A 14,577-nucleotide genomic window follows, 5' to 3' on the forward strand; every position below is an offset into this window, starting at 1 on the left:
AGAACGACTTGCGGAGCTGTTCCTTGTTCCAGCACCGCACAACAGCAGGCACCACCATCCCCCTTGTCATGGTATGGATCCTGGCGCTTGCTACCCTCGTCCAATCTCGTTACCTACGTGATGAGGTTAGGACTAAAGATTCGACCTGACTACCCATACGCACGTGGAAATATTCCATACATGCAACAGCATTAGCGGCTACCTTCCAAAACTAGAATGCAAAAGCCATCTTTACTTAGGGATGACTAAGGACTATGAGCGTCTCGACAAAAAGGAAACTGACGAGGACAAAGCCACACTTATATTTAGCGACAGTGACTTGTACCTCCTGTCTTTCGTGAATAATGAAGGCACCTGCTGCATTCAGGGGGTATGAACACCTATTCCCGTCCTGAATCCTGATGGTGAAGAATGGGGTGAGTCGTATCCCCACCTCGTATAGGGTGGTAGAAAGAACCTAAATGGGGTGAGTCGTATCAGTCGTATCCCCGCCTCGTAGAGGGTGGTAGAAAGAACCTGAATGGGGTGAGTCCTATCCCTGCCTCGTAGAGGGTGGTAGAAAGAACCTGGTCAGGATACCCCTAGGGAAGAACTTGGAGTTGAAAGCTGTGTGAACGCTTGCTCGGTATAGACAAGTCATTACTAAAACCTCTAAAATTAGGACAACCATGGTTCAAAACATGATAATGTTTCTTGAAGCCTTAAGATTCCGAGTGATCGGTGAATAATTCAGCGAGGAGCAGTGGGAGATGGAGACGTACCTCACTAAAGAGCAAGCCAGTTATATGAACTATTTCCTAATAATATCGGTCCTCTTATGGAGATGGGATAGAGAGGGAATATGACCTGACAACAATGAAAGTGGTGATCTGAAAACTCATACTGGGATCACCAACGCGGAGCAGGCAATTGCTGTTGTGGATCTCTTGAGGCGGCCGAGACAAGTACAAGTTGGTCGTTCTAGTTAGTTGCTTCAGAAGGAAAACTACATAAGTATAGCAGTTAAGTTTATAGACTGCTAGTACTGAAGCTTATATATTCCCAAGTGCATGTGGAGTTATAACTATGTATTTCTTTCTTTTAGAGTGATGAAGATGTATTCCTCTCTCTACTTGTCTGTGTTCAAAAAATGTATTCCTCTCTCTCTACGTGTCTGTGTTCGTTGTATGTAATGACAAAACATATAACAATGTTGATTAACAGCCCAATGCCTCATCATTTGCATCTGCAGTTGTTTGACACTAGATAGGCCCGGCTCTTCACCACACTCCCCTCACTCTCTCCCTCTCATAACACTACTACTAGAGCTTGGCTTCCTATCTAAAGATAGAGTAGTTTCCTCCAATATGTCATGAGTTGAGAGTGAGGGTATAGGGGGTATTTATAGGTGGAGGTGGAGTAGGGGCTACTTCGGTGCCATGTCGTTGATCCAGGTGACATTCTATAGGATCTCTGGTTAGACTAGAAGGGGGGTGAATAGGCCTGTTAAAACAAACACTCAAACTTTCATCAAATTCAACCTGCGACACTGCCACACCTACAGATAACTTCGTGGCACAATTCAAAAACTATGAATGAAAACTTGAATCAGATAAATTACTGAGCTTCCTGTAGGTATATGTAACACAGATCAATAACTAGAAGTGATAGAAACACCACACACAATTAGATCGGCCATAAACCCTAGAAATCACGTCAACAACAATATAAAATGCAAATTATGTAAATCAAGCACAATATGACACGATGATTTATCCCATGGTTTAGCTCGCCACCAAGGCTTGCCTAAGTCTATGTTATTGAGGTTAGCCACTAAGGCTTAGGGCTTTGCAACCCTTCCTCATTCTCAAGTCAAGAGACTCAACTCTTGAGATGAGGGGTGAGTTTACCAGCTTTAAGAAATAGTTACAAACCTCCCGGGGCTGCCACATAAGTTGGCAAGCTCCACGGACAATGCTCTAGTCGGCTAGGAGCAAAGCTCCAAGAGTAATAAACACAACCACCGGCCAAAACATGAACCAAGTGCTCTTTTGAGTTGGGGAATCAAAGGATCATCTCTCTAATCGAGTTTGAGACCTTTTTTCTCAAGGATTGATGGAGAAATCAATGTAGAAGCTTGGGGGCTCAAGGTCACCAATGAAGGAGATAGAGAAGAGCACTCTGTTATGTTCTGGTCGAACTAAAAGGGTTAGAAGAAGAGAGAGACATTAGGGAGACAGGGAAAAGGTATAAATACCCCTAGCCCCCAATGGTCACTTAAGTCGTGGCAGTGCCGCGGCTCAAGTGCAGTAGTGTCGCTCTACGGTAGTGTCTCTCTTCATATGCGGCACTGCCGCACTAGGCAAGACAACAAGGGTAAGAGTGAAGTGCTGGCTATCTTGGCTGTGAAACTGAGGGTATATGTGTAGGATTGAGCACTTGGTAGCACATGTTGGCTTAAGCATTGTGCTCCCCTTTATAGTATGACTTTTCTTGTACTCAAATTTAAAATATAAAATAATTTAAACCTCCTTTGAGTTTGAAGCCATCAACATTTGTAATTGGGGGCTCCTCTGTTTTGTGTAACATCCTCGAATATAGATTCCCTGCTTGTCATCTTGATAAATCTCATTAGTTCTCTAATTGTGTAGTCATCATCACCAAAACCCATAATTAGGGCTTGATTGCACTTTTAATCTCTCCATTTTTGGTGATTGATAAGAACCCAATTAGAGCTTACAAAAGATAAGAAATAATACTGAGATTTTTGAACCATGGGTGTAGAGCCTCCCCCTAAATATATGAATGGAGAATTTGAATTCTCAAATTGGCATAAGAGGCCAAGATTCACATTTTTAGTGAAAGTGATGGAGCTCCCCCTACATCCATGCTCCTGTGGGGTGCAACACACTTGTGTCAAATATATAACCATGATGCAAATGATAGTTCATGCACAACAAGATAGCTGTGATAGCTGGGTGCGGCACTGCCGCACTTGCTGCAACAGCACAGATAAAAACAGGCACCATACAACATGTAACACATATAAACAAGTACATTCTAGCATAATTGTTTCACAAGCTACAACACAGATTAATACATGTTCATATCCCACACATATAGAGTACTTAGGTAGCATTATTACACATATAGAGTTTTAATCGCCTGTCAAACTCTCAACCTAGCGAAGCCTACTCTCAACGGATAAGAACATGAAGCTCCTGCTACAACAACCTCTCCATGGCATCAAAAAAGTTGTCGACCCCTCTAATTTTCTCTCCCTTTGGCATAAAGCACCAAAAAGAGAAGAAAATAAGAAAAACCAACGAACTCACTCCTTATCTTCTTGAATGTTCTCCCAATCGACATTAGCGCCACCAACAGCTCCACCAGCACATGTAGCAGCCTCCTCACCACCACCACCATCATCATCATCGGAGGAGGACACCACTGCCCTCCCTTGGTGATGGGTGGTCGAAGTGTGGTGCTTACGCCTGGTGCTCCTCCTCAAGGACTACAAGGTAGAGCTCAACGTTGTGTGAGGGTCAAGCTCTGGCTGCTCCTGCTCCTCCTCCTCCTCCTCATCCTCTAAATCCATGTCAAAGAGGCTAGGGAGGTTATCAAACCTCGACGGTGACTGAGCTAGAGAAAGGGGTGGTAGCCCTGCACGCTCCCTAGCCTCCTAGTTGGCCTCACGATTCTTCAACCGGTCCTCATATGCGGTCCTCGTTGTATAGGTGCAAGTAGTGAAAATGGCCTTGATCCATTTCCCAAACTTCTCCATCTTCTTATCCTTGTGAGGCCTAGAGCGAGAGGACTCAGGCACGTCTACAACTGATGGAGAGCGTCTCACTGCCTTGCTAGCACCTAAGGCTTGGGTCTTCTCAATCTTGTAGATGGTGTGGAGACCATCTTTGTCAAACTTATAACCGGTGACCCTCTCAATCATGAACATGAGATAGGGGCATAGGCCAGCCTCTTTCTCCCATCATCCATGACATTTCTTAGCTCACGCCACATAAAGTGAGGGACATTGAACCTGTCACCTCCAGAAGCAAACCTAGTGAAAGGTCCTAATATGGCTAGAGGGGGGAGGGGGGTGAATAGCCTATTTAAAATTCAACAAACTAACTAGAGCAATTTGATTAGTATGCCAAATAGCAAAAAGCAAACTAGTTCTAGCTCTACAAGGGTTACAAGCTACTTATCCAACAATTCTAGTTACTATGATCACTAGACACACAATTTACTAAGTCACTACTCACTAAGAACTCTCACACTTGCTACACTAAAGAGCTCCACTAGATGAACTTAAGCTACAAAGTAAGCTCTCAATTCTAGCTATACTAAAGAGCTTACTATGTAACACCCTGGTGTTATATTGTAATGTTTTGCTGAAACATTTCGCAAGCATCTGATTTAGGTGCATTGGTGTAAGATAGGCTTTATAATCCATATTTGGCTTGGAAACATGTTTACGAAACGGGAAAGCACAAGGTTATGTTTCGTGTCACATAACGTGTTTATTACCTTAATCGAATTATTGTTAACGCTAAATGGTGTAAAACGTTTCGTGAATGATGATAAAAAGGTTGCGGCCGATAACATTGGATGGCTAGCGCGTACGTCCCGGGGGTCGGGTTTGGTGATTCGACGCGAAACCTTTCTAATCGACGTCCTCCGCGTAAGTATTCGAAGTGGTCGACGAAGCCATCTTCGGCATTAGTTGTAGAACAATTGGTCTAAGAAGGAGAGCAATGTCGCGACTGATGGTGACGGCTAGGTGTACCCATATTCGCATCGAGAAATTAGATTAACGATTGGAACATGGCGTACGCATTGTCGAGCTGCTTTAAAAGTCGTGCACATCACCTGGCTGGGCGCTGGGCGCGGTCACCACCCGGTCGGCTTGCCAGCGCGCTGTGCCGCGCGGGCCTGAGCTACTGCCGCGCTCGGCTGGGCTGACGACGCCGTTCACTCGCACGCCCCGCGCGTCTTGACCCTCTGCCTGGCTGCTGCCCGCCTGCGCGCTCTACCTCGCTGCTGCTCGCCTCGCCAACCGATGTGTCGCGCTCGGACCGCCGGCCGTGCTCTGCCTGCCTTGCCCTGCCCCCGCTGTGGCCGTGGTCGGTCGGGGTCCCGCGTCCGCGTCGCTAGCGGCTGCGCTCGGTACCCCCAGTTGACCCCTTGGCCGCCTGCGCGTTTAGAAACCTGCCGCTGCGCTGTCGCCTCGGCGTCGCGTCCGCCGTGTCTTTTTCTGGCGCTGTCCGCAGACATGCCATGCCATGGCTCGTCGTTGCTGCTGCGGCCGTGCGAACGGCTGTCAGGAGCACGCCATGGAGTTCCCCATGGCCAGGCAAGTCAGTACCGAGCGTTGACGTTGCTGGTGAGCCATACCGCGACGGGACCTCCTCTGTATTCGTTGTCTCCTAGCCGTCGCGACTTTTTCTTCCAATTCGCCGTAGTGGGTGCACCATTTTTCAAATTGACGTTGCTTGCAGCTCCGTTAGACAGCCGGTCATCTAGCCTACCCCACTGCGCTGCCATTCTCGACTCACTGCGCTTCAATTTTGGACTACCGCGCCACCGGGTCCATAAGGCCGTGCCGACGCCCTCTAGCGGCGAGCCAGTCCCGCAGTGCGCCTCGTGGCGATTCAGTGCACCCACAGACTCGCCATGTCCTCCTGAGCACCCCGCGCACCTCAGTCCTAGCATAGCAGCAGGCCAGCCCCACCGCCACGGTAGTGCCCCCGTCGGTCATCACCGCACCGCCGCGAGCTCACGTGGCCAGCTTTGCTCAGACCGCCTCCAACCTAACCGTCAACGCAGGGGTGTCGGTGAGTGCTCCCTGGGGCTCGCTAGCTCGTGCGCTGGCCTCGCTTTCGATGGTGCTCACGGGAACGCGCTCGCTCTTGCAGGTCAGGAGTCACCGCCGGGGAGGGAGGTTGTGCCTGCATCTCTGCTCGTCGCGTCGCCTCCAGTAGCTTCTACGTGCTATCCAGGTACCTATCGACCCCTTAGGTAGGCTGTAGGGGTTCAGGTGAGGCCGGCGTGGTCGCTCGGTGCCGTGCCGTCGCGCCGGTGCGCGCCCTGGGGGGGCCAGGGACCTCCTCGCGGTGAAGAAGAGGAGGTGGGAGGGTGCTGGTGTAAAATGGTAGAGTAGAGAAACAGTACCGTAGAGCCCGTAGTAAATGGCGAGTTGGGTCGGGCCGCGCGTCGTGGGCCGGTCAGGGAGGTTTCATTTTCTCCATTTCATGGTATTAGGAATTGTTTATCTATTTAGGTTATGAACTGAACTTCAATAATTAGTAGTAAATCGCATGATTGTCCAAAAATAGCGAAACAAAGTTTGTTAGGTTCGCATAAATGTCGCCTACCTGTTAGTACAGTTGGTTCACCGTTAGTGGTCAGGATGGTAGGCTCATAAGCTTGAAGTAGAAGCTTAGCGGTATATCGATCCTTAATTGCAAGATTTGTTGGGACAAACCGACGATTACTTTAGTTTTGAAATCGTTACCGTAGGTTCCTTAGGCATGTATATACTTGCTGTACTGATGATAATCATAGAACGAGTCGTTAGAGGACGTAGTTGTTATCCTTGCTTTATCATAAACTGACATTAGGAGTATGAATATCCGTAGTCATTGTAAGGATATAGGACACGGTCATACTTGTTAGTAGTACTGGTGTATAACTTAGACTTTAGTAGGAAGACCTCGCTTAGTAATGTAATAGAGGTACTTTTGCATTGAGAATTTCTGTTGCCATAGTGTAATCATTGCCTCGTCATTTCATGTAGATCACGAACAGGTAGACTTCGTACTCGTCGGCGATCCGGAGTACGACGAGGTGATCGAGGAGTACGAGGAGGAGCTTTTCACGCAGGAAGGAGACCAGGAGCCTGTTGGTACTGACTTTGCTGACTCAGCAACTGCCCAAGGCAAGCCCCGGTGCATAACCCTATTTTTAAATGATCACTGAATATATCTATATGATATGCATTTACGTTACAGGCATTTTATGGAAGCTACATGCATAAATATATCCACCATGAGTCCTACTAGTACAGGTCGAGTAGCTGCTATGCTCAGGATGTCGGTAGCGTGAGTAACCTGTCGTTACTCGCAAATAGGTGATTAAACTATGATATCATGATGAAATAATGGAAAGGAAAATGGTGACCGGACAGGGATGTGGATTTGGTACTGGTGGGTGTGAGGGGTTGTGTCCTGCGGCCAACAGGGCATAGCCCGGTTACACTTTTTCCCTGTCTGTGTCGATTAAGGACCGGTCGTTGCATATGACTCTAGGCAAGTCACAGACTATTGTCCCGAGCACATACTTGGGTATGGGCGCAGGGAAGACTTGCTGCTCTCTTGTCGCGGATCCGGCTCTTTCCGGACCGACTGATGGGAAGAGGAGGTGGTGGAGGTCCTTGCGCCGCACTGAGTCCGGGATTCAGAGGCGGGGGCTTGGAGTCCAAGTTTGGACGGGGACCTGGACACCCGGGACAGGAGAGTGGTGGGTTAGTCCTGCTTGTGCCTGGGGTATAAGCGGGGCGTGTGTCTTCGGGGCACCCAGCTGGGTACATTGATTCGCGAATCGCCGGGTTATCCGGTACGGCTTGTCTGCGGTTTAGCACCGTAGTAAGAACTGGAAGTGAAAAAGGAGAAGGAACAATATCGATTGCTCAACCCTTGCTTGAAAGTAGAACAGGTGCTTATATAGATTGACTAGATGAAAACTTAATCTGGCTGATGATAATAATGTATCAATAAGGATTCACTATTAGTATTGCTTTTTGCTAAAAGAGAACCAGCAACCATAAAGCCTAGCATATTCCTTGGAGTCGGGAAAGTATTCCCACTGATCGGATAAGTCTTGCGAGTACATTGTGTACTCAGGGTTTATTTACCCCTATTGCAGGTGATGCTTGAGGAGTTCCTTGTGTGGAGGATCCATCTGGTGGGCTCAGACGGAATCCTCGTTATCTTATCGCTAGATGTTATCTTTTAATATTCCGCTGTTTATCATTCCGCACTCTGTATTTGGTATTGTAATAATGTACTTTGAAGAAACTCTAATGTATGAGATGGACTGGTGTTGTAACTCGTTTTCATTATTGGATCCTTGGGATAAATGTGGATCTTTCGGGTTCTCCCTCGGGGTGTGCCCGACGGATACCGCTCGTGGTAGTGGCTTTCGGGGTGCTTAGTGTCTGGTGGAAGACGAGCGCTCCGTAAGTACGCTATTCCGGGTGGTTCTGCCACAGTTGGTACCAGAGCCAATAATGGTCATGAGTTCCTCACTCTGTTACAAAACTAAAAGTTTGACCAACAAAGGTTTTGCGAAAAGTAGGATGCGATTAAGTTAAGTTATATAAGTATAAGCCCTAGCTATATGGTGTATCTAGGATAGCGGCACTGGTTTTATCTAATCAGTTTTCTGCAGGAACACTGACTTACGTTGCGTAAGAAATCGCTTAGTATACGGAAAGTGAGGGTGCGATGTGCCGAAAATGTTACGAACGCCGCTATATTCCGGCTTGAGGGAACGTATAGGTCGAAGCATGCATCATATAATAGCATCTTACTTGATCTAGGAATCCCCCTTCACGTATAATGAAAGTAGTAAATTGGTAGAACTAACTTAATGAATACTTAAAAAAAATGTGCTATCATCGCTTTAATCCCTAGATTCTCATCGGATAATCGGAAGGGTGTCCTAATGGATGGTTCGTCTCTCTTACAGATGAATCTGAGGTCCGGACGTGGGAGCACCAGTTCGGGAGCGGCCAACGAGGGCCATGGTGATAGTGCTCGGGCTTTTGAGCGTGACAACGAGGGAGCTCGGGAGGTTCCACCTTTGGTTCCTCATCCTTTCCCGCCGCCACCACCGCCTCCGCCGCTGTCCGCCGCGGAGGTCATGGTGGAGTTGTTGGCTGCTCGTCGGGAGTCAGCCGCTGCTCGACAGGAGACTGCTCGTGCCTTGGAGGTTATGGCACAGGCCGTCGCGGGTCTCGCCCGTGGAGGCCCCGGAGGCAACGGTGGGAATGGGGGTGGTGCTCGCCGTCCTGAGGGACAGTCCTCTTATCAGGACTTCCTCAAGACCCACCCGCCCACGTTCACACCGTCGGACGAGCCGTTGGAGGCGGAGCACTGGCTTCGCACGCTGGAGCAGAAGTTTCGGCTGCTCGGAGTGGCCAACGAGCAGAAGGTGCACTTTGCGTCCCAACAGCTTTTGGGGTCCGCAGGTGCCTGGTGGGAGACTTTCCAGGCCGCGGAGCTGCCGGATCACCCGGCAACGTGGCCGGAGTTCTCCGCCGCCTTCCGCGAGTTCTTCATACCGGCTGGCGTTATCCACCAGAAGGTGACCGAGTTCATGGAGTTGCGTCAGGGAAGCGGGACGGTAATGGAGTATGTGAATCAGTTCAACCACTTGGCTCAGTATGCTGGTAGTCAGGTGGACACAGATGACAAGAAGAAGGATCGTTTCTTTCGTGGTCTCACTCCTGCTCTACAGGAGAAACTGTACCTGGGAAACTATCAGACCTTTGGGGCTCTGATGAACGCCGCCATTGCTCTTGAGGGTTTTCAGCGGGCATCTCAGGCGAATTGGAAGCGGAGGAGGGTGGCAGCTGGATCCTCCAGCCACCCTCATACTCAGAAGGTGCAAATTGTTAGGCGGGGGCCCTATCAACCATCCGGCGGGCCTCCGTTTCGGTCACCCCAGCAGACATCACATACTTCTGCTACTCAGTACAAGGCATCTCAGCAGCAGGTGCAGCCCCAGCAGACTCAGGGACAGCAGGTCCCACCTCGTCAGGGATTCAGGAACAAGCCTGGTGCTTGTTTCAAGTGTGGCAAGGAGGGCCACTATGCCAGGGAGTGTCCTCAGCAGCAGACAGTTCAGCCGTCTCAGCCGTCTGCAAATTCCAGGCTCGTTAAGAGGACTTTCATCAAGAGAAAGGTGCCCAGCAGATCTGGTCAGGTGCACTTCACGGATGCTCAGCAAGTTGTGCATCAGGAGACAGTTATGGCTGGTATGTTTACCATCGAATCCCATCCAGCTTTGGTGTTGTTTGATTCTGGTGCATCGCATTCCTTTATGAGCATGGGGTTTGTAGAGCAGCACAACTTATCACTTGTGGCTATACCGTATGCCTATAAGATCCGTACTGCGGGTTCTCAGATGTTTATCAATACCCGTACGGATACTGTAAGTTTGGTATTAGCCACCCACACTTACCGTCTACAGTTCATGATAATGCCTGGGCAAGGCATTGATGTTATTCTTGGGATGAACTGGTTGCGGGTGTATGGGGTAGTATTGGATATGAAGAGAAGAAGTGTAGAGTTACGGCTTCCGTCTTCTGAGGACAGGATGTCTCTCATCATACCCTCAGAACCGGTCTTACCTGTTGCTGCCCTTGCTGAAGCCGTTCCTAATCTTACCTCCATTCCAATAGTATGTGAGTTCCCAGATGTTTTCCCTGAAGATCTTCCTGGATTGCCACCGGACCGTGAGGTAGAATTCTCTATTGAGCTTGAGCCTGGTACTGCTCCTATCTCCAGACGTTCGTACCGCATGGCCCCAAGAGAACTAGCAGAAATGAAGAAGCAACTGGAGGAGTTGATGGACAAGGGTTTCATCCGCCCAAGTTCTTCACCATGGGGTTGCCCAGCGATTTTCGTGAAGAAGAAGGATGGCACCCTGCGGATGTGTGTGGATTACCATCCCCTCAATGCGGTAACAATTAAGAACAAGTATCCCTTGCCCCGCATTGATACTTTGTTTGATCAGTTAGCTGGTGCCATGGTGTTCTCGAAGATAGATCTCCGATCGGGCTATCACCAGATCAAGATCAGGCCCCAGGATATACCAAGGACAGCTTTCTCTACTAGGTATGGGCTATATGAATACCTAGTGATGTCTTTCGGCCTCACCAATGCCCCGGCCTTCTTCATGTACCTGATGAACTCAGTTTTTATGCCGGAGCTAGATAAGTTTGTGGTAGTTTTCATTGATGACATCTTAATCTATTCCAAGAATGAGAAAGAGCATGCCCATCACCTCCGGATAATACTGACTCGGCTAAGGGAGCACCAGCTGTATGCTAAATTCAGCAAGTGCGAGTTTTGGCTTGATCGAGTGCAGTTTTTGGGACATGTGTTGACACCTGAGGGCGTGTCTGTGGATCCCAGCAAGGTGCAAGATGTATTAGATTGGAAGTCTCCAAGGTCTGTGCACCAGATCCGCCAGTTCCTTGGACTAGCTGGATACTATCGACGCTTCATCCCTGATTTCTCCAAGATAGCCCAGCCCATGACTAAGCTGCTCCAGAAAGAAGCTATGTTTGTTTGGAGTCCAGCTTGTGAAGAAGCCTTTCAGTCCCTGAAGACTTTTCTGACCACTGCTCCTGTATTGGCTCAACCCGATATTGAGAGGCCCTTTGATGTTTACTGTGATGCCTCGAAGACGGGATTGGGGTGTGTGCTTATGCAAGAAGGGCGTGTGATAGCTTATGCTTCGCGCCAACTAAAGAAGCACGAGGTGAACTACCCTACCCATGATTTAGAGCTAGCAGCTGTAGTTCACTCTCTGAAGATTTGGAGGCAGTATTTGTTGGGCAACAAAGTACATATCTTCACTGACCACAAGAGCCTTAAGTATATTTTCACTCAGTCTGAGTTGAACATGAGACAAAGGAGATGGTTAGAGTTGATCAAGGATTATGATTTGGAAGTCCACTATCATCCAGGAAAAGCTAATGTGGTGGCTGATGCTTTGAGTCATAAGTCGCATCAGGTTGAGGAAATACCCTTGTCACTCCACCACACTGAGGTGCTAGCTCATATTGCTTTAACCTCAGAATTACTGGAGCAAATTATTCAGGAACAGAAGGAAGACCATGAAGAGATTCCTCACATCAAGAAGTTACTAGCAGAAGGGCGTGATCCTCATTTTAGCATTGATGAGCAGGGAGTCGTGAGATACAAGGATAGACTGGTAGTTCCATCCAATGAAGAGTTGAAAAGGAAGATTTTGCAAGAAGGCCATCATTCCAAGCTGTCTATCCACCCTGGTAGCAACAAGATGTATCATGATCTGCGCAGGCTGTACTGGTGGTCATACATGAAGCAAGATATCACCCAGTTCGTTGTGGAATGTGATACTTGTGGCAGAGTCAAGGCAGATCATATGCGTACTCCGGGATATCTGCAGCCCTTGCCCATTCCTGTTTGGAAATGGGAGGATATTTCCCTAGATTTCATTGTGGGTTTACCCCGCACCTCCTCTGGTTTTGATTCTATTTGGGTCATCATGGATCGTCTCACCAAGTCTGCCCACTTCCTTCCAGTGGACACTAGATACAATGCAAAGAAGTATGCGGAGTTATACTTTGATCGGATTGTGACCCTACATGGAGTTCCTCTCACCATCATCTCGGATAGAGGGTCAGTTTTCGTCTCTCGTTTCTGGGAGAAACTCCAGGAGTGTTTGGGTACTCGCCTTCTCAGGAGCTCGGCATACCACCCACAGACAGATGGTCAAACTGAGAGGGTGAACCAGGTGCTCGAGGATATGCTGCGGGCTTGTACAATCTCTTTTCCTGAGAGGTGGGATCAGTGTTTGAAGCTGGCCGAATTTTCTTATAACAACAGCTATCAGGAGAGTATCCGTATGGCACCATTTGAAGCTTTATATGGACAGAAGTGTAGGACACCACTAAACTGGGTTGAAGTAGGAGACCGTGGGTACTTCAGGCCTGATTTCATAAAGGAGGCTCGAGAGAAAGTAAATATTATTCGTGAACACTTGAAGTCAGCTCAGAGTAGACAGAAGGCTTACGCAGACAAACGAAGAAGGCCTTTAGAATTTGCAGTTGGAGATTTTGTGTACCTCAAGGTATCTCCTATGAGAGGAGTACATCGGTTTGGTGTCCATGGCAAGTTAGCCCCTCGGTATGTGGGTCCATACAAGGTGTTGCAGCAGTGTGGTCCCGTTGCTTATCGTCTCCAACTCCCTGAAATTCTCTCGGCAGTTCACAATGTATTTCACGTCTCGCAACTGAAGAAATGCCTACGAGTTCCTGAAGAATCTGTGGAAATAGAAGGACTTCCGCTCCAACCTGATCTGTCCTATGTGGAACATCCTATAAAAATCTTGGATGAGAAGGAGAGAGTGACCAGGAACAGGGTGATAAAGTTTTACAAGGTACAATGGCAAAACCATTCAGAGGACGAGGCCACCTGGGAGCAAGAGAACTACTTAACAAAGCATTACCCCCATCTCCTCTCTGGGCCAGATAGTTAGTTTTGTGCAAAATGTACTCCATACCTTTTCTCACTAGGCACATGAAATCTCGGGTCGAGATTTTGTTTTAGGGGGGTAGATTTGTAACACCCTGGTGTTATATTGTAACGTTTTGCTGAAACATTTTGCAAGCATCTGATTTAGGTGCATTGGTGTAAGATAGGCTTTATAATCCATATTTGGCTTGGAAACATGTTTACGAAACGGGAAAGCACAAGGTTATGTTTCGTGTCACATAACGTGTTTATTACCTTAATCGAATTATTGTTAACGCTAAATGGTGTAAAACGTTTCGTGAATGATGATAAAAAGGTTGCGGCCGATAACATTGGATGGCTAGCGCGTACGTCCCGGGGGTCGGGTTTGGTGATTCGACGCGAAACCTTTCTAATCGACGTCCTCCGCGTAAGTATTCGAAGTGGTCGACGAAGCCATCTTCGGCATTAGTTGTAGAACAATTGGTCTAAGAAGGAGAGCAATGTCGCGACTGATGGTGACGGCTAGGTGTACCCATATTCGCATCGAGAAATTAGATTAACGATTGGAACATGGCGTACGCATTGTCGAGCTGCTTTAAAAGTCGTGCACATCACCTGGCTGGGCGCTGGGCGCGGTCACCACCCGGTCGGCTTGCCAGCGCGCTGTGCTGCGCGGGCCTGAGCTACTGCCACGCTCGGCTGGGCTGACGACGCCGTTCACTCGCACGCCCCGCGCGTCTTGACCCTCTGCCTGGCTGCTACCCGCCTACGCGCTCTACCTCGCTGCTGCTCGCCTCGCCAACCGATGTGTCGCGCTCGAACCGCCGGCCGTGCTCTGCCTGCCTTGCCCTGCCCCCGCTGTGGCCGTGGTCGGTCGGGGTCCCGCGTCCGTGTCGCTAGCGGCTGCGCTCGGTACCCCCAGTTGACCCCTTGGCCGCCTGCGCGTTTAGAAACCTGCCGCTGCGCTGTCGCCTCGGCGTCGCGTCCGCCGTGTCTTTTTCTGGCGCTGTCCGCAGACATGCCATGCCATGGCTCGTCGTTGCTGCTGCGGCCGTGTGAACGGCTGTCAGGAGCACGCCATGGAGTTCCCCATGGCCAGGCAAGTCAGTACCGAGCGTTGACGTTGCTGGTGAGCCATACCGCGACGGGACCTCCTCTGTATCCGTTGTCTCCTAGCCGTCGCGACTTTTTCTTCCAATTCGCCGTAGTGGGTGCACCATTTTTCAAATTGACGTTGCTTGCAGCTCCGTTAGACAGCCGGTCATCTAGCCTACCCCACTGCGCTGCCATTCTCGACTCACTG

This window comes from Miscanthus floridulus, chromosome 8, assembly GCF_019320115.1.
Source record: "Miscanthus floridulus cultivar M001 chromosome 8, ASM1932011v1, whole genome shotgun sequence".
Classification (NCBI taxonomy): Eukaryota; Viridiplantae; Streptophyta; class Magnoliopsida; order Poales; family Poaceae; genus Miscanthus; species Miscanthus floridulus.